Source organism: Mugil cephalus, chromosome 13 (genome assembly GCF_022458985.1).
Source record: "Mugil cephalus isolate CIBA_MC_2020 chromosome 13, CIBA_Mcephalus_1.1, whole genome shotgun sequence".
Taxonomy (NCBI): Eukaryota; Metazoa; Chordata; class Actinopteri; order Mugiliformes; family Mugilidae; genus Mugil; species Mugil cephalus.
Window position 1 is genome coordinate 24,216,005 of NC_061782.1, and position 24,894 is coordinate 24,240,898.

At 41.1% G+C, this 24,894-nt stretch overlaps 1 protein-coding gene across 3 annotated transcripts in view; it reads left to right on the top strand.

Annotated features, from left to right (window-relative positions):
* Positions 1 to 24,894, top strand: part of gfra1a (gdnf family receptor alpha 1a) — a 90,291-nt gene that overhangs the window by 17,559 nt on the left and 47,838 nt on the right. The window lies entirely within an intron of this gene.

Sequence of the window (24,894 nt, forward strand, 5' to 3'; positions counted from 1 at the left end):
GACATAAGTAGATATGATGGTATGTCAGAAGTAATGTGGTGTCAATTTATTAAAATATTTAATTGCGATTAATCGCGTTCATTTACAATTAATGCAGTTTATTCACACTTGTACCTTGAAGTGTTTTTATTTAAGTTATTCTTACTCTTAATAACATGGAATTGCACAAATATGCTTCTTCATACTTGAATGATTTATTATTATTGCAACAATCTAATACAATGACAAATACTGTTTAGAATATTACTTTCCAGGCCTCTACCCTGCAATTTATCCAATTGCTTGATCTGGCTTTAACTCCGTTCACATTGACAGTAAATGCAGATTGCATAGTTCTTGTCCTGGGAAACATACGACAGGACCTCTTTGTCTGTTTCTGCTCAGTTTTTCATGCTCGCCTTCTCTTTCTTCTGCTTCTTTAAGAATTTTTGTCAGTTTTGACGCTATAGGATGCATTACAGCCCTCTGCAGGGTGACTACAGATTCTACTTGCTTTGATCACATCCTGATTTCTCAAACTACGGTCAGGTCAAAGCCATAAATTTCAAGCATTATTTGCACGTGAAGAAAAATGTATCCTTGAAGGGGCCTTTTATTGACAGCACTAGTCCAGATGCAAATTGCCAGATGAGTCCTCTTGAAAGAAAATAACTGGTTTAATTTAGCCTAAATAATTGCTGATTCAGCATTCAGTGCATAATTTAGCAAATAAATAAAACAAATAAAGCTTCAAACTGAGCATTTTTATTAATATACAATATTGACTTATAGCAAAGTCCATAATATAGGCTTCCACTTAGAGTGACATAATGTATATCATTATAGTATTGTCCTATGTTAAGCTCTTAAAGTTAACACAAGTTGCAAAGAGTCGTTTATGGTGAGGATCTGTACATGGACTGTAACCAAGAGTTGAAATGTGATGACAATTAAGAATCACTAATTAACCTAATGCGCATGTCTTCAGACTGTGGGAGGAAGCATGTTCTTTGTCTATATCACTTGCTACTATGTTTTATCGGAAATTACTTGAGAAAAATGGGATTTGCTTTCCATATCAACTACATCTAAGATAGCATAAACAAGGCTTTTTAAATCCTCTTTATAATTTTGCATATTTTGTAGTGGATGTGTGCTAGTTGCATTTATCTTCCTGTAGCTGTGGATGCTGCCTGATGAATAGCTCATTATTGCTTTTCAATAACTTCTGCATCATCTAAAAGTTCACATCAACTTAAAGTTCACATGTGCAATAAAACTCATTTGAAAACGAGCCATTCATCAGGCAGCGTGCAGACCTTCAGGGAGATAAATAACACATTTAAGGAGGTTTACCACCGTAACCGCAAACTTCATTACGAACAACGCAGGGTCAGATTGGACAACATTATCATTTCGTACTTAATCACGGCCGTCCTTCAGCTTCTTTGCTGGCTCACGTCCTCCCCGTGTGCTATTTATTCAATCAGAGCAACACAGGTCATTGAGCGCATTGCGAGCCCCAACTAACCAGGCAGGAGCAAGATACCCGCTGCCACCCGCCACGGGTTACCGGCACTGAGCCACAAACACCTCGCCAAATGTCACACCGAGCGTTTGCCCCCATCCATTCACACTGGCATTCACTTGTCCACATGCATTTCCAAAAGCAGCGATAATGACAAACAGCGTCCTGGGAGAGCTTGAAATAACACATAGAAAGCGTATTATGAGAATTCAAGCTGGCATGACCGTACCACCTTAAGGGAATGGAGAGTGATGTGTAGTTTGTGCATGTGTGGTGATGCCGCTGTTATTCATAGATTGAGACAGACGTGGTGTGACTGGTTTTAAGGTCAAAGAAGACAGTAAACAGTGAAGCCGACCAACCCAGGGTCAGATCACTCGAGGCAGTCGGATGGGACGACTCGCTGAGTGAAATTAGTTCCTCAGAAGTCTGGATCGTGTTATTTTGAAATAAAAGGAGCATTATCCTGCTGATTTGTTACAATAGGGAGGACACAGTGAAAAAGGCAGAGACGGACGGCCGCTGTCATGCCTCTCATTGTGTCTGTGTCCATCGCGGTTGCTTGCAACTTGTACTCCATTCGTTATTCACGGCTTTGCATTGGGTGAGAGTGGGCTACTTATCACGGTCCAGCCAGAGGGAGGGAGAGGTGAAAGGGACATAATGTGAGATTGGACCAGCGAGAGGGCTGCATGGCCAAACGTGCTAATGTTAGTCATGGGTGTGTTTGTGAGCACGGAGGCTGACACACACACACACACACACACTCACACATGTACACACACACCTCGGCCTTGTTTTTCTCGCCGTAGAGAGCCAGGTGTCCTGATGGGTGATTCACAATGCTCTGCTGTCCTGCCCGTGGAGCATATCCTTTCAAATCGCAGACATTGACACACACACACACACACACACACACACACACACACACACACACACACACACACACAAGCGTATGCTGCCTCTGCTCCATTTTGTGGACTGAAAAATGAGCGTGGGGCATTTCCTTCCCGTTGCTGCTGGTACACGGTGACAGAGAAGAGCCTGCGGTGGCTTAGACCCTGGCGGGCAGTTTGACGTGGCACCACAGAGCTGTTCTGACTCCACGCATTTCGCCCTCGAGGACAGGCTGGAGGACTTGGCAAAGAAGTGAGAACTTTTGGCAGGAAGTGATGGCACTGTAGCAAACACTAAACACAGCTGGTTTTAAGTGTTGGTCTTTTAATGGTGTGTGACACCAAATGTAGTTTTTTTTTTTTTTGTCAGAGAAGAACTTATTACTTAAAACATGACATAAATTCAAAAGTCAACACATTTTACTAAATCATTTGAGAATAAGAATAGTAACAATAAGTTATTAATGTTGCAAGGTGTAAAGTATTACCATACTCATCCATGAAAGTCAATGCAACATGTTCACATTACCAGCCCTACAGGTGTGCCGTGCAACATAAATTAAATTAAATTAAATAGGTATTCTGTACTTGGCTCTTTGTTACTTTCCCAGGACACTGTGTTCTCAAATCTGATTTGAAAAATGTAGTGTCACAGCAAGATTACAAGCCGAAGGTCATTTTAAATAAGTTCAGTCTCATGTCCTTCAAGTGGCTCTCAAAGATTTCCATTTAAATAATTTTAAGTCTTTATTACAGAATGAGGTAACACCATGGTGACTGCACCAGTGGCTCACTGATGAAATTACATTTCTGTAATTCTATACTAGTTTAAAATACATAATCTCTAGTAACATATACCAATCAGGCCTAACATTATGACCTAATATTGTGTCGGTTTCCCTTATTCCTCCAAAACAGTTATGACAGTTAGTGGGCTCCCCCAGATACTTGATCAGTTTGGGATCTAGTGAATTTGGAGGCCAGGTCAGCAACATTGCTACCCCACCCCATGTCTGGTCTGGTCTAGGTGGGTGCTACATGTCTAAGGAACATCCACATGAATGCTGGGTACAAAAGTTTCCCAGCAGAACATTGAATTGTCACAAAATGATCACTGGTCAGTGGTCATAATGCCTGATTGGTGTATATGTGCATAGAAATGGTAGCTGATGGTTCAGAGATGACTGCTGATACAAAACTGAACATTTCCTACTGCTACAACTTGCTGCACTCATCAGAAATGTGCCTGTGAAACAATTCAACGGCCATTTGGCTCATTCATTGACTGCGGATCAGTTTGACATGTCGCACAGAGAAATATGAGAGATGGAAAGAACAGCCATAGTGATCTGTTAGATATCTCCGAATGGTAACCACCAGTGTGCAGCATAAAATTTGACCACAGCTGCTTACAGAATAATGAAAAAGGGTCAGCTATTGTGTGACTACTAAAACATCAATATGCTACTAGCAAAGTGCCAAATCATGTTCTTCATGTCTATATTATGAACATGGAAAATAACTCTTTTGGACTCAGGTCAACCCAGGCCCTCTGGTTCCAGTCTTTTTTATTTTCATTTTCCAGATTTGTTGATTAATGCAGATTTCGTCAGTAATGTCTGGTTTTTATGTAAGTTAAAACACAAGTGTTCCAGATAACCACAAAATGACAGATCAAATGTTTTTACTTGCATGAGGGCAAAAGGACTCCTACAGGATCACTGAAAGGCAGACTGAGCTTTGTAAAGTGAGGGGATAATGATGTAATGTTTGACTTCTGGACCCACAGCGTGGTCGTTGAGCTCCAGAACCCTTCAATTTTGCTGCTTGTGGTCATTTTCTGGTTTGGTTTGGCCCCAAGACCCGGCTGCACACTGACACACGGATGTCATAACAGAATATGCTTTATTTGGCTGTGTTGTAGTGTTTGCGGCTCTGATTGGTGTGTGGTGAGACCTGGAGTGTTTGTGAAGCACTAACCCATTCTCATCAGTCGTAGGCCAAGTTTGAAATTTGTGGCTTTTATGCAATGGTGAGGTTTCTCTACTGTGATTCCTTCAAAACTGTCTTACATCAACAGATAGAAAGTCCTTTGTTGCCCAAAGATAAGTATGGGACCTGAATGAGGGCACTGGTTCTCATTGAAAACAAAGAGAACAAAGAAGAAGATGAAAATATCATATTTTTTAGTTGTATGTATGTTATTACTTTTTCATCTTTTACAATTTCAGCTTCAAAAGTGGAGCATTTTTCTTTTGACAAATCTCCAAGCCATATAAGGTTTCTATACTTTTGTCATTTTTGAAAGTCACAAACAACCCACAGTGCTCCAATAACTAGAATATACAGTATTATCAGGAAGAGTAAGTAAGTTCTGCTGTTTTTACCTTATTTTGCAGAACAGACAAGATGTTGAAGTGGAAATGCACCTTTTGGCTGGTTACATTTATTTAGATGATGGATGAATACTGATTTGTGTGTGTGTAGGTGTGCGCGTCTGCTTGCCAGAGACGTGATGCAGTTGTGCTAATGAGTGTAGATGCAAGCTGTTTAGGCCGTGTGTGCTCTCGAATTTGCACGTCTGCCAGCACCTCGCTTTGGAATTGCCCTCCAGTGTATTTCATGGGAAATTCAAGTTGTAGACTTTTGGAGAGTTAAAGTCAAGAGTTGGATTCGCTGCGCAGCTTTGTGTGTGTGTGTGTGTGTCTGTGTTGAGTGGGCGTGTATGTGTGTGTGTGTATGCGGTTGTGTGTTAAAGAAAGGGACAGACAGGGCAAGCCAGCCAGCGAGCGTAGGCTGTGTGCTTAAACTTGAGAGATTTACATGCAAAGCGCCGGTGCTCCTGCATCTTAACTTGGGGAAGTGAAGGTTGAAATGTACTCAGTGCAAATGCGCTTACGACCGGCAAGGAAACCAATTTCATTTACAAGTGGGAACTCAAAGTAATGTATTCCTACACTCAACCACACTCCATCTTAAGATGTTTGACTTGTTTTCCTGACTTGAGATTTACACCCAGGAATAACCGGGCCACGATATGATAAGTTAATTCATCTGCAGCTGTCGGGCTGACGCACTTTCAGACAAAATTAGCCACCCCTGTGCATACTTACCAATGAATTAAACAGTAAGTCACTCTTGAACCCTAAACTGGTGTTTTTTTCTTTTACTGATATCTCTTAGCTGAACCACTTTAGTTTGGCTTTTATCACAGGTCATCTGCATTTGAAGAACACCTTTCCTCAGGGTGGCATTGGAGTTATGGAGATAAGAGGACAGGGGGAGATGTAACTGGTCCTGCAGAGTGCAAAAGAATGTGGAAGCATGCATTAATGCAGCACTTCATTTGTTCGACAAGAGGAAATTTGATCCCGATGGAGCCTGCGGTCATTTTAGCAATTTTGCTTTGGAAATGGACTTTTAAAGTCCTAAACTTTCCAGATTACGATGATGTGCATGAAAGTGGTGACTTTAGGGGGTGGAAAGAGTGGATTTGAAACCTAAACTAAGCTGGGTGTGTATCTATAGAGAGAGAGTTTAATAGCTCAGTTTAAGACCATCTGATCCCTAATCTCGAAATTTAGGTGAATATAAACTCAAAGTCAGACTTAATAGGTCACACTATGATTATCATTTTATTTCTCTTAGATTTATACTTTTCCATTTTTACTGCAGCCCTGTCTGGGCACTATTGTTTTATATGGAATGGTTTCCTTCTGCGTGTTCAGATGTTCATTTATGCTTTTTCGTTTGAAAATGTCTGATTCACTTGTGGCACGTTGCATCACCTCTTTCCTACATGTTGTGAGCAACTCATTCATAAACACTGAGAGGTACTGACAGCTGTACGTGCAGCATTTATTACAGCTCTACATTGTCGTCCGTGCTTGTCAGTTAACCTTTTAGTTTTCATTTACAGTATTTGAGTTTGCAGCTGCTTCGTCCACCCACTCTTCTCTTGCGCTCTTTCTTTCTTCCCCCCTCTCGCCTTGCCTGTTTCTCCCTCCTTTTTTATTTCACTCTCTTTTCTTACTCTCTCCTTCCTGTGTCCCCACAATCCCCCTCCATCCCTCTCTGTCTCTCCTCCTCTCCGCTTTGTGCCATGTTGTAGTTGGGATTATGTGCTCAAGCTGCCATTTACGCTAGGCTCGCCTGAGCTCTACTCTTGGGCCTACGCTGTATTTACACAAGGATGTGAATGAGTTGGAGGAAGGTCTGAAACTGTTGCCATTATGCTCCCAAAGGGGACTGAATGTTGTGGATTTAGCTGTCAAATATGTGTGAGCAGGTGTTAGCAGCTACATGTCTCATATGTCAAGTTTCCTGATATATTTTGGAAGCAACTTTTTACGGTTTAGTCCAGTTTTATATATGTTTTGGTTTACTAAATGTGTGACTTTTACCCAAAGCCTGAGTCAACTGTAACAAGAAACCAGTTTATGAAGCTGAATCCAGGAAACCTGACACTGAAACTGTGTATCTTTAGGGGCTTAGTACGGAAAGCCTTAATTTCAGAAGCATAAATCAGGACGTGGACAACAGATGCGACTCCGGCCGTACGTTAGCCTGACCCAACTGTGACTGCAGCTAATCGTATTGTCCACACGGAAGATCATGTAGCAGCTCATGTAGCGCCCGGACATAGGTGAAGCTAATTGCAGAGAGCCAGCGTGAAGTCTCCGAGGAGCAGTTCATTCTTAAGTCCTGACGCTGCCCTTGTGTCTCTTTTTGTTCCCTCTCGAGTTGTGCGTTGGATTTATACGAAAACATGCGTGCAAGCGAAAGGACTGGCGACGACAGCATGACTGGGCTTCCCGTTTCAGGGATAATATAATAATCTTAACTTCCAGAGGCGCATAACAACCTCCGACTGCTGAGGAAACGCAGTGCGTTTACCGCAGACATGTAACGCCGTTCACAGAAGATGTGAGATGCAGAAGAAGAAAGAAAAAAGAAGTTATGTGGCACAGGCGGTTTTAAAATACATTATGGTGGTGAATTTTCTTGCCAAAGCACAAAATAATGACACCCGTGAGGGGTCCACTAAAAGGTAACATTATCTGTCTTTAACAGGAAGTTGAACAATTTTACTTATGCCTTTATTGTTGTGATAGAGCTCTATGAATTTGTGTGGGAGATTTTTTGAAGCGATCCACATATGGCCAGGTTTTTTTTTTTTTTTTTTTTATGTACAGAAAGGGAACATAACGTGGCTCTCAGGTGTAGTTTTTTTTATGTATTCAGCTGCACTAAAGCAATGCTGGCTCAGCCATTTGTCAGCATTTTGTTCCTTTCGGTCACAAAGCTGTTAAGAGAATAAAGAACAAGGCAGTTATTGAATAAAAAAAGCGTAATGTTCTAATTGTTTCCAAAATAAAGCAAGACACTTGTCTTTCACTATCTGATGATTCTGCTTTTCAAAACAATGAAGAGCTGTTATAGCATCTCCATGTGAACGAGCCTGCGCATACATTGCTGTTAATACCTCATACGAGGGCTGGTTGAGAAGAACCAGAGGGAGACTTGGCAGACGACGGGTGGACATTACTCCTGACGCGGCGGCGGCCAAATGAAGGCTGTAAATGCACGCCGAGAGCCGGAGAGAGACGTGAATAAGAGAACAATCGGATGAAGTGAGGCGGTGTCCTGAGTGACCTCGCGCCCACCTCCCCCTGCTGTTCCAATTATCAGCCGTTTTGATTGGTCTTGAAGAGAAGGAGGCCAATTAGAGGGGCTCTCTGCAGGGAGGCTTTGACACCATAAGTGAGCCATGCGTGCTTCATACACATTTTCAAAAACTTGCACAAAAGGAAACCTAAATGGCAAAAAGCGAAATGTCAGCGCTGCAAAGACGCGCTTGTGCGTATTGATGAAGAGAATATTTGATAAGTTTGTGAATCCATAATGAAAAATAGTTCATGGTAGACTTTTATACTTGGCCACAAGCCAAGTAAGCTAAGTGCAGGCTCTTACATTTCTTTGGTATGTGTGTGTGTATACAAAACCACTATGTAATTGCTGGAGCAGGGAAAAAATGTGTCCCATAGTGTGCCATGTGGTACCGTTAATTTTGAGAGAAAACTAATAAGTAATTACCACTGTATCAACCACAGCATTGCAACAAAAGAGTACAGCCCCCAAACACAGACATCACATTTGCCAACATTTCTGTGACTGCTTGTCGTCTTGCGCAAAATCTTTGGTTGTTTAGACATTTTTATATAATTTTTAATTTTCCTCCCACGAATTTAAATTTATTTAATTACACATAAACATGAATCCAACACATTTTAGTAAAGAGATAAGGGATAGCTTAATAGTGAGGTAGGTAGGGGGTCCCTACTTAACCTCCATCAGTTTGGGGGTCCTTAGGCTAAAAAACGTTGAAGACCCCTGCTATAAAGTTTTGAAGCTCACTCTTTTGTCTCTGGTCCTATTAATGTTGACGGTGCCTGGCTCAGCCCAATTCCTGAATGATTTAAAAATGGTCAAAGAGGTGAAGCGTGATTGGGGCAGAGGTGGGCGGATGATGCGGAGGCAGATGACTGGCTACCTCTGAGGGAAACCACCTGTTGCTCAAAGCCGCCACCTCTTATATTATGCATAACTTTGAGCCTTGATGCTGACTTCAATTTTCAGCACTGTTTTTTTGGGTTCCATTAGTGTGAACATTGATTAATGTTCCAGGCCTCTCTTGACCTTATTAAGGGGCGTGATTTTGTGTTCTTGTTGATCGATTTGTATTATCTTACCTGTCCATGGCATAAGTCAGGCTGATTTTCACCTACGTCAGCTCTGATTGGTGGTAAAACATCTCCAGTACAATTTTCTTCTTCTTTCTTTAAAGTGAAAACATAAACATAATTTCTTTCTCAAATTGATCCCGCTGGGAGACAGAGGAAGCGAGCTCCGGCGGGGCGATTGATCCAATAAAAGCTCTTGTTGCTTTTCAGCTGAATTGCGATGCTGGTGCTGATATTGAAAGTGAGAGGAGTCTTTCTGTGAAATGAAGTTAAAAGCAACAGATTGAGGCTGGGAGTGTGTTATTGCTTTCCTGCTTGCCTCTTGCCGGTATAATCTGTTTAGGCGCTGACACTTCGATCTAATCAGCTTCCGTGATTGACGGACGGAGAGGATCACATTTACGCTTGCGTAGGGAAAGCGGCACGAATCGAGAGAGAATCTCAGAGGCAGAGTCAAACACATAAAACATCCTAACGTGGATTCATAGACACATAAATGTCCACAGTCATCTGCACACCCCCAACTTAAATGTCAATTTGAGTTTGAATGGTTGCCGATCTCCCTGCTGGCATTGTAGCAGTGATGGTTTGTGCACATTATATCTTCTGCTCAGGTAAATGCATGGTCTGACCCAGTGTTAGTTTAATACTTATCCCCTCCTGTCAGGAAATGTACTACACAGTCATTTCTGTATGACTGTCATTCCTTTTAAGGACAGCAAAAGAACACATTTGGCATTTGTTCGCCATGGTTACACTACTGAGCTCCACATTTCACATGCATTTTATGTACAATGCAGAACAGTAGTTGGAACTGAGCGTCCTGGAGTGCAGGAAAGATTTTACCATGACACAAGAAGTTTTCCTGTAGATCTGCTAAATCCTCAGGGTGCAGATAATAACCATAGCAACCTCCTCAATATAAAAGTACTCTGCTGAAACTTACATAATTACACGTGGTGCAATTATTTGACTGAGTGTTTCACTCACTGTGAGTCATGGAGAATTACAGTATAATGGCTTTTCTGGGGAGAAAAGCAGAGGACTGTCTTACCTAAAGAAATCATGTCAGTTCAACATTATTATCACCACAAGTGGGATATGCCGACATGAAAGTAGTTTTACCAAAAGTGTATAATTTTAGATCCTAGGTTGTAATCTCAGACCTTAGGACTAAAAAAGCTCTGGACAAGAATAGTAGTTAAATGGTTAGTGACGCCAATTTCATATCAGATTTTCAAAGTTGACTGTAGTGAGTCGAGTCGACGTCAACTCATCGTCGCACATAAAAACACAGTGGAAAGTAGCAAGCCCCCAAATCCTGAACAATGGCAAGGTATTTTGATATCTTTAGTCTAACCAGAACTAAATGTGCAGCTTTCATGTCCTTGATTGAAACGACTTTCAGATTTGAACTTTCAGCAAAAGGTTATTGTTCTAGACTACTTTAGGCTAAATATTTATTGTTCTTGACATTGAACTCTTGATAAAACCTTCTCTTCCTGAGGTCCAATTAACATTTCGTTCCAAAGCTTTCAACCTTGTTAAATGGTCTTCATCAGGAGAAAGATTTTGCTCAGTTGTCCTAGACTGTACATTTGCACGTATTTTAAGCAGTTTTCTTCTCAGTTTTATTCTCGTACTTGGAAAAAGTGGTTTAGGCGCAATCAGGTTGCACTTAACTGGATTGCTCCTGCACTTTGGAAACGTCACCATTTTGTAAAACAACATTTCAGCAGCTGTTTTACATTGTATAGTTCAGACATTGTCAGTCAGCTGTTGAACAAATTTAATCTATGATCATTCATATTTTAATCTGCAAATTAATGTTCCCAGTCTTTTTAATTCCCTTGCGACTCCTGGTTCCATTTCCAGCCTTCCGAGCTGTCAGTTGACATTTTGAAATTGTGCAGTTCCTGTCATGTTCAGTATGTGTGGCCACCTACTTGGTGACAACTGCTCAATGAAAGTACTCTGCTCGCCAATACCCTTGTGATCACTGATGGACCGTGACGTTGATTAATTACTAATCGTCAGGCTCTGGGAGAGGGTTCCTTCATAAGAAAATGATGTTCCTCTTTTGTCTTGTTTTTCTACTGATAGTAAATCCCAGGTCATTAATCACTCTTTAACAATGTGGTGAAATCCTGCCAGGAGTAGCATTTGTCCTTCTCTCTGTAGAGTTTTCTCCCTTCAGCTCATCCTGAAGACTAATGTCATCATAGCTAAAAATGCTGACATCACCCTGTCAGCACTTCTGGCAGCAAGTAACCAACAAAAAGACATTTCCTGTGTGGGAAGGGTTATTTTTCATTACTGTCCTCATAGTTTTGCTATATGCAAATATATTCTAATCTAGTCAACATAGACCAGCGACACTGAGTGCATTATTTGTGTTTAATTTCTCACTTGGCATTGCGTGATCTTCTGTTACCTGTAGAGACTTTTTTTTTCCAGATCTTCTCCATCTTGGTGCTTCAGTGGCAAAGAAAAAAAAAAGATTTTAAAAAAATGCAACTTTCCTGGTCTGTACAGATGAGCTACTCCCTATCGTCTCCTGCTCTTATCCAGACTGTTATCTCCTCAAGAAATACACATCCATCAGTACGTTCCTGTACTACATCCCATACTTGCTACACTTGGGTCTTATCATTAAGCAGAAATACCATTTCCCTCTTATTTACTCTTCTTGCACTTGTCTGTCGTACAAGATCCTTTGAGGGTTAGAGCGGTAGTGTTGTCACTTTTGTTGTCAGAGCATGTTTGAAGATGCTACTGTGTCCCTTCTCTCCACTCTGAAGCAATTACAGTGTTTCTGTAACTTTCATGAATCCATCTGGTTACATGAGAAGTACAAAAAAAACCTTCTAATCAAAGAACTGCATCAGCATTTTTTTCAAGGATGGTTTCAGTCACTGTAGGTTGGTAATATAATACTGGTGCATACAAGTGTCAGTTTTTCTGATTAGTTAGTTTGGGCACCCCTCATACTCCATCCCTTATAATCATATAACTAAACATTTTATCTAATGCAGAAGGATGCAGCAGCAGCAGTATGGCTTTTCTTTTTATATACTGTGCATAAATATTTTCTATGTATAGCCTAGATGCTTGAGCACCTCAAGAACCTCAAGTGCCAGGGTTCACTCTAGTTGCTGTTTCATCATTTTCGATCTGATTATTTCCTATTTCCTTATTTTGTGAAATCCATTTGTTTTTCACACCAATTACAAAAAATAATTATTTAAATAGGGATTTAAGATCGCATTTCAGTTACCTTTCATCAGTGTAGATTTTCTTTAGCTTTAACTTCAACAGTCTGTTGTGGTTACCTAACTCTATCATAAATTCTTGTGCTGTGATGTGTTGGTTTAATAAGCAATAGAGGTAAATGTTGGTTTCGTCTTTAATTGTCTGAAATACAATCAAAATCTGATTTGAATGAGCGCATTTACTAATGAAAGTTCTTTCTTCTCCCTCCCTGCGAACATCTTAATCCATCTCCCGCCCTGCCTTTCTCCCCTCACAAGCTTTTTCTTTCAAAACCACATTTAGCCCGTATCCCTCTCTTTCACCCCCGGGCTCTGATTCAGTTCCATCTGAGCATTGATTTTTCCAAAGAGATATCGAAGTTGTCAAGGCTGGGCAGAAGTGCTCTTGCCGGGCACAAGTTATGAGCGTTATTAAGAAAATGCTCTGGGAAGGAGGGGAGGATGGACGATACGACACAAACACAATGTGTGAGTGTAGTGTAAAGAATCTTTGTTAAGTCTTCAGTTACTCCTTATTTTCACTATAAGGTATAAATGTGGGAAAAACTCAATTGCTACAAAGAGTCTTAGTTCTCATTGATCATTATAATGTTAAACTACTAATTGACTGACTGTTCGTTCTAAATGAGTGTTTTTGTGAGGTTGTGAATATTGTTGTGGACGTCTTTGGCCTCAAAGGTGTGTTTGACCAATTCGTCACCCTGTCTGAGTGTATGAAGGAGGGGGGACATAACCTCTACATTTTCCTCTGGAAGCAGAGCCAGGGCTGATGGATTTCATAGTGAGCCTGCTAGTGATGTCAAGCCTCTGTATGCATTCATGAGAGCAGAACTGAACGGAATTGAACTTTGTCTCCCTTAAGATGGAGAGCCTCAGTCACAGAAATGGTGGCAGTTAGTTGTGATGTGTGTGTGTGTGTGTGTGTGTGTGTGTGTGTGTGTGTGTGTGTGTGTGTGTGTGTGTGTGTGTGTGTGTGTGCGCGCGTGTAGATATGCTTAATGGAGGCCATAGCTAGCTGCAGTCATTCATCCTCCTAGCCAGTGTGCCTGAGCTGAGCTCTTGCATTCATCTGAAGCTGTTTACATCTAGCAGGGGCAGGTCTGTCCTGCTTGACACCCATCGCTCCTCTATATACAATCACTGATATGCAGAGTGGTGAAATCTGATTAATGTAGTTCCCAAACACCACTAAAACCATGATCGAATGATAAGCTTAAACAATAGTAACTGGACTCGTGGAGTTTCTTGAAGAGGTTTCACCACTTACCAGTTTCCTCTTACTACAGGTAAGTATCTGGTTGTTAAGGGACACTAGCCATACAACTTTCTGATAGGATTGTTTCTTATTTAAACCCAAACTTCCCACCAGTCTCTTAGGACTGAATAAGCTACTTAGATAAGTGACAAAAACCCCAACAAGTCCACCGGCTCTTGTTTTTTTTGGATGTCATGGCCTAGATGAAACCACTTAAATGTAATCCATTATTGTATTTTTAAATTTGGCAAAAGAGCCTGTAAAAACACTCAATACCGAACTGTGTGGAAGAACGAAAGAACTGATGCGAAAAAAGTCAAGAGACCATGGGCCCATTATAAAATACAGTGACGACAGGAGAGCAGACTTGCACCACAACATGAGGGGTGCCAAGTTGAACTAATGTGAACTCTGATGTGGCGATCAAAGACCATGACATAGTTGACTGACTTATCAGGCGAGAACAGGAACAAGTTCCCCATACCTTTACCATAACGACACCAGTTCCATGACTAATAGGAGACTTGGAGGTTCAGGTGAACAAAGCTGGTTTGTGTAAACAAAAACTGTTTACACAAATTACTAAAAAGTATTGCTGTGGGGTGGAGGTGTCTGGTCTGGTCTAGGTGGGTGCTACTTGTCTACATCCACATGAATGCCGGGTCCAAAGGTTTACCATCAGAACATTGTATTCTAACAAGATGATCAATGTTATTTCTTTCTCCTGTCAGGTTTTAATGTTATGCCTGACTGGTGTATATATTCAAGTCACTCCAAAAGCTCATATTAAAAAAAAAGGACCAACAAATCCTTGTTTTAGTTTTTAGCAAACATTAACAATTTATTCTTTATGCCTGGCTGAAATTTGTAATCAATACTTATATTGTCATAAATATGTTAATTCTGTCTGTTTCATTAATTAGTGACATTAACAACAACTGAAAGTCTCAATGTGAAATCTGGAAGCGCCGCGCAAGGATTAAAACCTGCAGATTAAAAAACACTTTTAAGTAATTACATATTTTAAAAGAAATGTAATTAGCACTTTGAAGGGACAATATAGGACATTATCTAGACAAACAAGGAGATACTGAAATAATAACTCAGTAGTTTTTAACTGTCAGCACTCTCTGAGTGTTCCTAAAGCCTCATTTTGATGGTGGGTAGGGGGATAGGTTGTAAGGCGGCAAATCGTCACGAGTGGTTGATTCAGCAAATGGCAGAAGTGAAAGCTGGAGTAAAACGCTTGGGGGGGAAAAAAATACGACATACGACATAAGCTTTTGCTTGTCTTCTTACAACAGGTTACAGCAGGAGGCAAACATTGAGTAGAGGTGACAAGTGCGATGAGGAGAAAGAGGCACGTTTGGGAGCAGCTGTGGGGACTAGAGAAGAAGACCACTGCTACGATGACAAACGTATTTCAAAATGCATTGGTATTTAATCTGCTCAGATTCCTGTTTAGCACCTTGCGGGCTCCATCTTTTAAGAATACAAGGTAGAGAGTTGTTTTTTATACAACTCTAGCAGCAAAAGTCACTGTTTATATTCTCTCTCTTCCACTTCAGTATCAGCTGTAACGTTATACTGTGTTATTGTTTTTTTGTAAGTGCTAATGCAGGCATATTTATAGCTTAATGCCCAGGGGAGAGCAGATGAGGGGTCTGGCAGTGGCAGAACAGCAATTGCACATTTTCGTGGGTTATTAGGCATTGATTTTACCCCCAGATTAAGAGGTGCCTTAATGCTAAGCAGTGGAAACTGGAAAATGTGTCCCCCTTTGCTGTTATCAGAAAAAGCTGGTTCACAATGGTGTAGTACATAAGGGCACCCTGACACAGACATATGCACTCTTTGCTGCATTGTGTTTCCTATCGTAGGAGCACACACTTCCAAAAACTCAGGAAATGTGTTAAATCAAAGCGGAATATATATATTTATTTATTTATACATATGTATTACTAGAGAGGGAAAGAAAGAGGCGGATGCTTCTTAAAAAAAAATCACATCTAATCAGCATATGAGCAGCAGCCTCTCCAATTAGCTCTCCCTGTTATTCCAATCTGTCAGATGGAAGGGAGCACAGCAGAGAGAAATCAAACATCCCCAGGCCAAGCACATTTAACATCTCCTCTCAGGATGGCAGGCAGGCAGACACGCGAGCGGCCTGGGAAATTAAACAGAGAGATTTCCAGAGAGAAACACACTGGCTGCGTTCTACACCTGCAGCTATCGTACGGCATGATGGAAATTTTGACGGCTAGGTTTGGTGTGTGCTTGTTTTATCTTCCCTCACTAAATGCTGAAACGGATCCTCGTGCTGGAGGAAGGCCAAGAAAATAATGGAGTCTGAGAGGCAATTTTTTTTCCTTTTTCTTTTACAACAGTCTACTTGGAGTGCACTTGGGTGGGATGACTTGCATTTGTCGGCAGAAAAAAAATCTAAAATGATAAGGGCTGCACTTTACTTATATAGTCAGTGCTGAGGTCCACTTTTAGTTTTTACCCCGTGCTTGGAGTGTTCACCTCACCTCAGAGAAAAACCTTAAGATTTAAGCTCAAAGTTCAAGAAATGTTCTGTCAGGCTTTGCTGTGGCTTGGACAATTGCTATTTCCTGTTACAATGTATATGAATTCCGCTGTGTTGAGAAGTTACTCGCTAGTAGGATAGCTGCCACTATATGGAAATCTGAGGAGTCTGTAAATTAAAGTTAATTGACAACAGATTAGAAAAGCAGATAGGAAAATCACAGCCATTTATGCGCTTATGAATACACTTGGTACTTTGTGACATGAACCCAAGTGGATAATAGTGAATCTTTTATTTCAGAAGCATGAAAGAATAGCACTCCCATTATTTTGCACTTAAAATGTCATCATGCATTCACAGTGCCTCAGACTGTACTGAAGGTGGAAAGAGAGTCAGAGGAAAGGAAGGGAAGTAGTTGCATACACGGAAGTGTAAGTTGCGGAAGGACACTGGTATCAGTGAAGACTCATTTCATCACAGCGTATTAATTCATTTTGTGTGTGTTGTTAGCAGCAGTAATATCGTATTAATATCCCTCTTTATGAAACACTGCAAGAAACCAGATAAGTACATTTGCACAAATGTAAATCTATAGTCTAATTAAAGTCCTATTCATGTGCGATTAGTTTTACTTGAGAAGCTCCAGTAAGTTGTAAAAAAAAGATAGCTATGCAAACAGGCCATGACCGTAATTTAGAGATTAAAAACAAATTGCAAACATGTCTCCTAACACAGAGGCCCTGTGATAAAACAAATCCTCTACCAATCGGCATCTCCGTGATTTGGAGGTGTATGTTTTTTTTATTTCAAGGGTTTTCTTTTGTTCACAGCTGTTTTTCTGCCTCTTTTTTCACTCATGAATTACGAGGCTGCTTTATGGATCAAAATTTGCACAGCACTTTAGGTGGAAAGTCAAGATATGTAGCGTGAGCACCTTTTCACAGAAAAAAGCTCAAAACCTACAGAAGAAAATCCCCAAGGATGATGATATGGGTGACAGGCCTGACATCATATTTTGAACTGTTGGATTTTAAGTCAAGCGTAAATGTGTTCATCACATTGGTAAAGCTGATTTAAATAAATCTTAGCTTGGATCAAAAGGTGTAAATGTATAAAAGGTAAAATTTTAAAGGTAGTAGAATTTGAGTAAAACTGCCCAGTAAAACAGTGACATGTGGTTAGAACACTGACATCAATGTTCTCATAGAAAATAGCTGGCTTCCAAAAAGCGAGCTACTTAGATTCTGCTGTCATATCCGATGTAAGAATTACAAATTTACACAGTTAACAGCAATTAAGGCATGCATTCTTGGTTGTAGGACTATCCGGTTGGGTACAAAGGTAATTTTTCTCTGCATTTGTTGAAACATGCACCGTATTGAAATCCAGGCAGTGTCTGGTGAGGAGTTTCCAGCAGGAACAGGAGTATGGATGTAGTGTTTGACAAGATAAGCAAAGCCTCCACAGCCAGAACCACTTTGTCCAAAAAGGTCTTTAGTGCTCGATGTTTTGGGGCATGTGAACAAATATATCTTGACACAACGCAGACTGAGTAATTGCAAAACACACGTCTGTTTAAAACATATTTGCAGAGTGTGCACATGTTTATGATAAATCACAATTGGGGGAAATAACACTTGAAGGTATTTCATTAGGATGCTGAAGGTGTCACAGAATGGAAATTGCACGAATTTCTTCAAATTAAAATAGGGCCTCCACTACTGTGTTTGTGTGCATGGTATCTGTGTGGAAGCTGTATGACCCAGATCTGTACAATATGAGTCTTTCAAGGTCAGGCCGCGTCCACCGAATTAGACAGTCAATAATTTGTGAAGCCCGTCAGTTTTAGCCTGGAGGCTGAAAATAACGTTACAGTTAGAAATGTTAGATGGCAGACATCTAACAGACAAAGAGACTGTGTTTCATATGTGTGTGTGTGTGTGTGTGTGTGTGTGTGTGTGTGTGGTTATATATAGTATAAGGCACTATAAAACCTAACCGTCTTCCTCACCATCTCTCAGCCCTTTAACCAGAGATTTATTTCACATTTGTCTCGGATGAATATTGTTTTTCGAGTGTCGGCACCTCAATATCAACCTTATTGAATAATAAATTACTCCCTCAGTGAAATGCTTCCAGGTTAATAGACGTTCAATGAATAAATAACAGGAAAACTCGGCGTTGAGTTAGGGAACAGGATATGCAGAGTTTTAATGATTATTTTAGGCCAAATGAATGAGTCCTTTTGTGCGCTCAAATTGCAGTTGAGTGCACCGGTTGCTTCACATTTTAATTAATGCACTGGGGTCTTTAATATGGATGTCGGTTGAGCCATATTGTGCTGGCAGCGGTTAAAAGGGAATTAATTCTCCGCTCCGACATTGTCTCTTTTAATTGAATAAATAAAGATGTTTCTTTTTTCAAACAGATTGTTTTTCTAACAGTGATTATTAGAGGAAACTTCCTATAATAATAAAAGGTGGGTTTGATTAGCATTCTTGCATATATAGTTTGAAGATAAATGGAATATATTATAGACAGCTGTTTTTTTTCTGATGTGCTACATTTTCTTATCCAGAGTCAATCTGCATTGTATTTCATTCTCTCCAGATATTTTTCTTTCTCATTTGTTCTGTTTTTGTTTTTTGTTTTTATAAATGTTCCCTGTTCTTCCTGTTCCTGTGCCTTTCTGATTCTTCCATTGTGGTCCACTTGTGAAAAAAACCTTCACTCATTCTTTAATCACTCGATCCAGTGAACTTCCCTCTGGATCAGAGTTCACGAGAGAGAGCACCTCCATTTTTCCCCTTAGCTGTCATGTTCACACGGCCTCTCGAACACATCAAAAACCCAGCAGGTGATTGTGAAGCCATCAACCACTGCCTCCACATCCTCTCTTCCAACACCTGCACACCTGACAGAGCCTTCTGTCCCAGAGGAAAGGTGTAGGAGGGAGAGTAGATACACTTGCACCATTTGGATAGATTGAAATCATATTTCACAGCTGGAGACCATGTCAGGAAATGTTATGTCTGAGAAACAAGAGCAGCTCTTGCTTTACAAATGGTCAGGGGAAACATATAATTTAAGTGGAACACAGTGCTGCAGAAGTGCAGCGATAAGTCAGGTGTTTTAGCGATGTCCAAAAGCAGCGCAGCTTGTCACATTTCATTTACTGCATCAGTTCTGATGAAATGTTCCCTCTTGAGCATCAGCACTTGACATTGTGAAGTTAGATAATTTTTTTTCTTCTTTGATCAAAAACCCCGCAGAGTGGAACATGCTTCTACGTCCGCACGTAGGCAACACGAGGTATTTGTGAGGCGGTTCAATCCTTTAACAGGGATGAGCAGAGCGTGAGAGTAGAGCTGCACAATGCTTTGTTGCAATGTTGTTTGCCATCAAATTGTCCTTTGTGATGCAGGGGACAATGAATCTATCCTATCTATATCAGGCTCTTCACTTGTACTTTTTAACCATTAAGCCTTGTTTGCCATTGTAAAAGTGTGTTATGTATGTGTCTTTATGGCCCATGCTGGTCTGAAATAAAGTCATAAGTTATACACTATGTGTGTGCAATTTGGGATTTTTTGGTCATTCCTGTTTAGGCGGAATGTTTAGCTTCAAGAAACAGATGCTGTACTTGGGCACCAAGTCCTCGTGGAGTTACTTCTCACCATACGGCGAATGTAGTAGATAGAAGACACATTATGGTCCTCATTATCAGACTCTGATGGCTTTCATCAAACTATCTAACTCAGCTTCCTCCCTGCTGACTTTTATCATACCTAGGGAGTTTAACCATTACATGCATAACTGATAAAGATCTTCCTCTGGCCGTGCTTGAGTAGTTTTAAGCATTTGACCCAGCGTCTGGTACAGTGATTCTTCAGGTGAAGACGGCCTTTCTCAAGCCTATGCCTTATTGATTCTACATGCCAACCCTTGCTGAGTGGAATAAAGTGGTGAGTTACAGCAACAGTTGTTTGGTTCCCCTAGTCGTGTTCTAGCAGAGGCTTTAGGTTTTGGTAGGATCCTTTCTGAAAAGGTAATAAATTGACTTCCCCTGAGGAAACAGGCAGACAGCCCATTTCCTTCGCCCACAGGTCTGCCAGCCCATATCTCAACGACAGGGCTCAAACGATCAAGAAACGGATTGCCCATCAACCTGAACACCTGATGAATGGCCGCTCAAGCGAAACAATAGGGGACCCTACTCTCTCCCGCTGGCTCTCTCCTGCTGGCTCTCTGGTTCCCCTCTAGTTGTTTATCTTCTCCATCATCTTTACAACCCGGGAACATCCACACTCATTCAATGGGGTGGAGAGAATCTGACATCTGGTCTGTGTCCAGAAGACGGAGGACTTGGGTCTAAACACTGACAGAGGTAGTGGACTGCTCCACTGATCATTTGGATTACAGGTCTAAATAAACACCTAGTGAGGGTCAGCAAAATCTCTGGGGGTTACTTATAGACACTGAAGTATGTGTACTTAGTTTCACACGTTTTGGACATCGTCCCGCCTTATTCAGATCCAGACATTCTTATGATGGTCTCCGCTGGAGCAGCAGGAGCTTAAATACTCTCATTGAGTAACAATAGTCATCTTTAATTTCCTTAAGTCACTTTGTTCTCTGCTGAGTTCTGCCATTTTGGTGACTGCCCAAACAATAGAGGGAACACGAAGTACAAGAATAGAATGGATTCTTAAAGTTGACTGAAAAGAAATGCATACCACAGTGGGAGTGACTGTTATCTGGAGTGTTTCTGGCAGATCAAAGGTCACAGGAGAGTACGACGACTCTTCCATCATCGCAGGATTGTGCAGGCTTGTTATTCAAACACTGCCGGAGGAAGAGGGTCCGTTACCACGTCTGATGGATGAGACAGAGGGGGTTTACAACTCGGGCGTTCGCTTGTGTGTGTGCGCACTAGCACTCTCTGCTTTATCTTCTTTCTGACAGATAAGGATCTACAGTGTGACACTGTCCGGGCCCTTGTCTAGTAGTTGAATCTGCAGAGCGTCACTTGCTGCTCTGCGGCCCCCCTACATCATAACAGTAGTCTACCAAATGGGCAAGAGAGAGTTTTTACTCAGGGGCAAGAGAACTGATTAGTGGAGTCTCCTGTTAATACAGGCCACTGTGTTTAGTTCTATTACATTCCTTTTGTTCTTTGATTGTGATTTTTCTTTGTGAGCTCTGTTATAAGATTGTTCCATTTTATTCCAACCTGGGACTAATTGAAGCAATTTTGACCATCACTCTTACTGGTGATAAAAACACTGAACTGAATGAGATCTCGGACAAAACCCAGGTGGAAAACGCGGGTTAAAGTAACCACAACAACATCTCTTCTCTTTTTCTATTTTTAATGTTCATCGTATTTGAACATTTGAATGCATCATCATTTAGAATGAAAAAAAGTGTAGACCAGCTGATGAGCATGATTCAGGAAAGGCCAGCTCTGTTCAATGGTTTGTGGCTTCCTAGCCTCCTAGCTCACACTTGCTCTTTCAGTTCTACTTTTGAATGTTCCTCTCACTCAGTAGCAGTACTATTCCCATCCTTTGTCTCGTTACACTTCATCCTCCTCACATTGCCGGAATTCGTCTTCTGAAAAAGGCAGAAATGTTTCCTTTGTAAGGCCAAATTTAGTTACAGATTTACAGAATTATTTAGAAAAGAACCACCAGTCTGCGATTGTTCTGCCCTCAGCTGTCAAGAGCGCTTGGGCATCGACAGTGATCAAAGCTCCCTGCTTCTCATCACATGATAAATATCTAGTCACATATGCACAAAAAAGTCTGCTTTGTGACTTTGTCATGTAATTTATAGAGGCTCATAGGCAGGTTATAGGAGAATGGTTTTGTACCAACAGAAAGTACATTGAGGTGCCAGTGCTTTGCTTGTAGAAGTTAGTAACACCTAGGTTTGACGGTGTTCTAGGATAGTGTGATAGCTTCCGGCTGTGTTGCTTCTAATCCTGACAGTGCTTGTGCCATTCTCTACCTGTTGGGCCATAAATTAAGTAGCGCGGTGGAGATTAAACTGTGGTATCTTTCACAGTGCTGATTGCTCTTCTTATAGATTACAACCAGAAGCAGTTTAAAGTCCTTTACTGGAGAAGAAACATACCATCACTTCAGTTTGACTTTTAACTTTGTACTTGCAGCTCTACATGGATACAATCAGAAATATTTTACTGCATCCAAGAACCGAATCAACAATGAAAATATTAATTGCTGCTGTGGTTGTGGCAGTATTCAGAGTTGCTGCAGGATTACAGCAACAACTGCGCTGAGCTGCTCCCTCTTTTCATCCTCCATGAGATCCTTTCAACTCTTACGGTGTTAGTTCGTGTGGTTGTCTTCAATTATCACTTGAGGGGTTATATGTGAAGACTTAAGCCCTCTTCTGGCACTGAGTCGATTAAAAGCCATGCAGTTATACACTCGAGTAAACACACTCGCAGACACACTCAAACATACTCTGCAGTTTGTCATTTTGTAGCTGCAAAGCTGGTGGAGACTTGGAGAGACTTGCATATGAAGCTCTTCATTGCCTCAGGGTTTATGAAGCACCTACCATCTGGAGCGGTCCGCCTCTTGATCCCTCCATCGTCATTTTCTCTGCCGTCTCTGTTTTAAAACGCAAATAACAGAGCGTGAAAACTAAAGTGGGCATGGAGAATAAGAAATATCCATGAAGGGGGTGACATGAGCAGACAGAACCACGAAAGAATTCACTGATTCTTTAGTGAGATGTTGAAAAGTGAGGGTGGGAGGGCGTGTACTGCAGATACAAAAACTTTTATATATAAAACTTTTACTTACATATAAATTTAGCTTGGAGCTCTATGTGATGCTGACTTCTGAGTGTTTATCGAGTCATATCAAATCCATTCATCCGTCCATGCGTGTGACACTGGCCCATAAAGATTATTATAGTGATGTCACTGTGAGAGTCATGCTGACACCACACTTTGGTTTGCTGACAGCTGTTTTGAAGATTCAGGTCTGGCATTTCACTCCTTCTTCGATTTTTTTTAGAGGATGGAGCGAGGGGTAGAGAGCCTATCAATAGATTGCCAGTCAGTCTGGGCAAGACGAATGTCAGTCTAATGTGTACTTAACTGAAGAATTACCAGAGTGAGTGAATTTAGTTAATGACAAAAAATGACTGTAAGAATTTCATGAAACAAGATTGCAATCTCTGAAAGGGTGATTTTTTTTGTTGTTGTTGTTTTAGGAGGGCATCACTTAGTAATGTTAACAATATTGCACTTCACAACACTTTCACATTGACTCTAGTTGTAAGAAACCATTTTTATCTGGTCTAAATGCTGAGGACATACAGTATATGACTCTTCTTACAGAATGAGTTGATCTCCCTAGGGTTAGGGTTAGGTTTACCCACATCAAACTAAGGCAGGACTCCTTTAACTTGAGACCTGCTTTGACAGCAATGAAGACACATATGGTAACAAAATGTATTACTTTCTTCATGCTGTTTTCTGCCTCTTCAGCTGTTTTTATGGCAAACAAGTACTTTGGCTTTTCAAGTAATTTTTTGTGAATGTTTGTCAGTTTTTCCTGTCATTTCCTGCTCCACATCTGACAGCTCCTTGTCCGATTAATGACTAAGTTGCACTGCAGTGCTGACAAAGTTTGAGACATGCAGTTTATCTGTGGATGATCTAGATTGTGCCTGTGTGTGCATGTATGAGCGTATGTGTGTCTGAGTAACTTGATCAATTATTAATTGTTTCAGTAATGGGCCCAGAGCCTCTGGAATGGCTCCATGTGTCCCTGATTAATACAGCCACAGCACTTGATTCCGTTCCACTCATCAACTTACTGGCACAAAAGAGAGACTGGCAGGAGGAGACGGAGAAAATCAACTAAAATATTATGGAAATACAGGCGGAAAGTTCACAGGAGTGAGGCCTGGCGAGAGTAAATGGCTCTGGAGCAGTTAGCAAGAAAGAGACAGGAAGACAAACAGAAAGAGAGACATGCAGGGAGACAAGGAGCGACAGCGTGAAAAAGAGTGAATTAACAGCCGGCACAGGTGATGGCTCCATCTGTGTTTCTCCAGGCGTGCTTTCTGAAATGGAGTGGGCTTGACTGTGTTGAGTCCTGCTTAATAGTCTCCACTGCTGTTCTGAAGGTCCTGATTAGCGCACACCACGGAGGTTGACTCCGGGTAAAGTGTGTGTTGATGAATACAAATCTGCGATGTGGCCTCGGCCTCTGCGGGATTTGTTGAGTGAGTGAATCTAGCGGGCAGGTAATCAGACTGTTGCTGGGTTATTGGTGGGCTGCCGACTCACTGTGTGATGCATGCACAGATGCTCAGACAGCGTCTTTCCTTCCAGGGGAATAGTGGTCAATCACTGCTGGTACAGTGTGGCTTTCGCTTAGAGGATACGTGTGATCCACACCCATCCGTAGATGTCATCCTTTTTAATGCACAGTGACGTTTATGCACCTGCACAAGAACAATTATGCTTCATCTGAATGTTGATGGATTTGTTAAAGGCGGTGTTGGAAAGGGCAACACTATTTAAATATACACCAGCGGCTGTCAGAGCCACTTTAGTTTTAACTATATACCAAACAAAGATCTGTCTTCATCGTAAAGCCCTCACTCGCATGCATCATTTTTCCCCTTTCGTTTTCGTTTCAT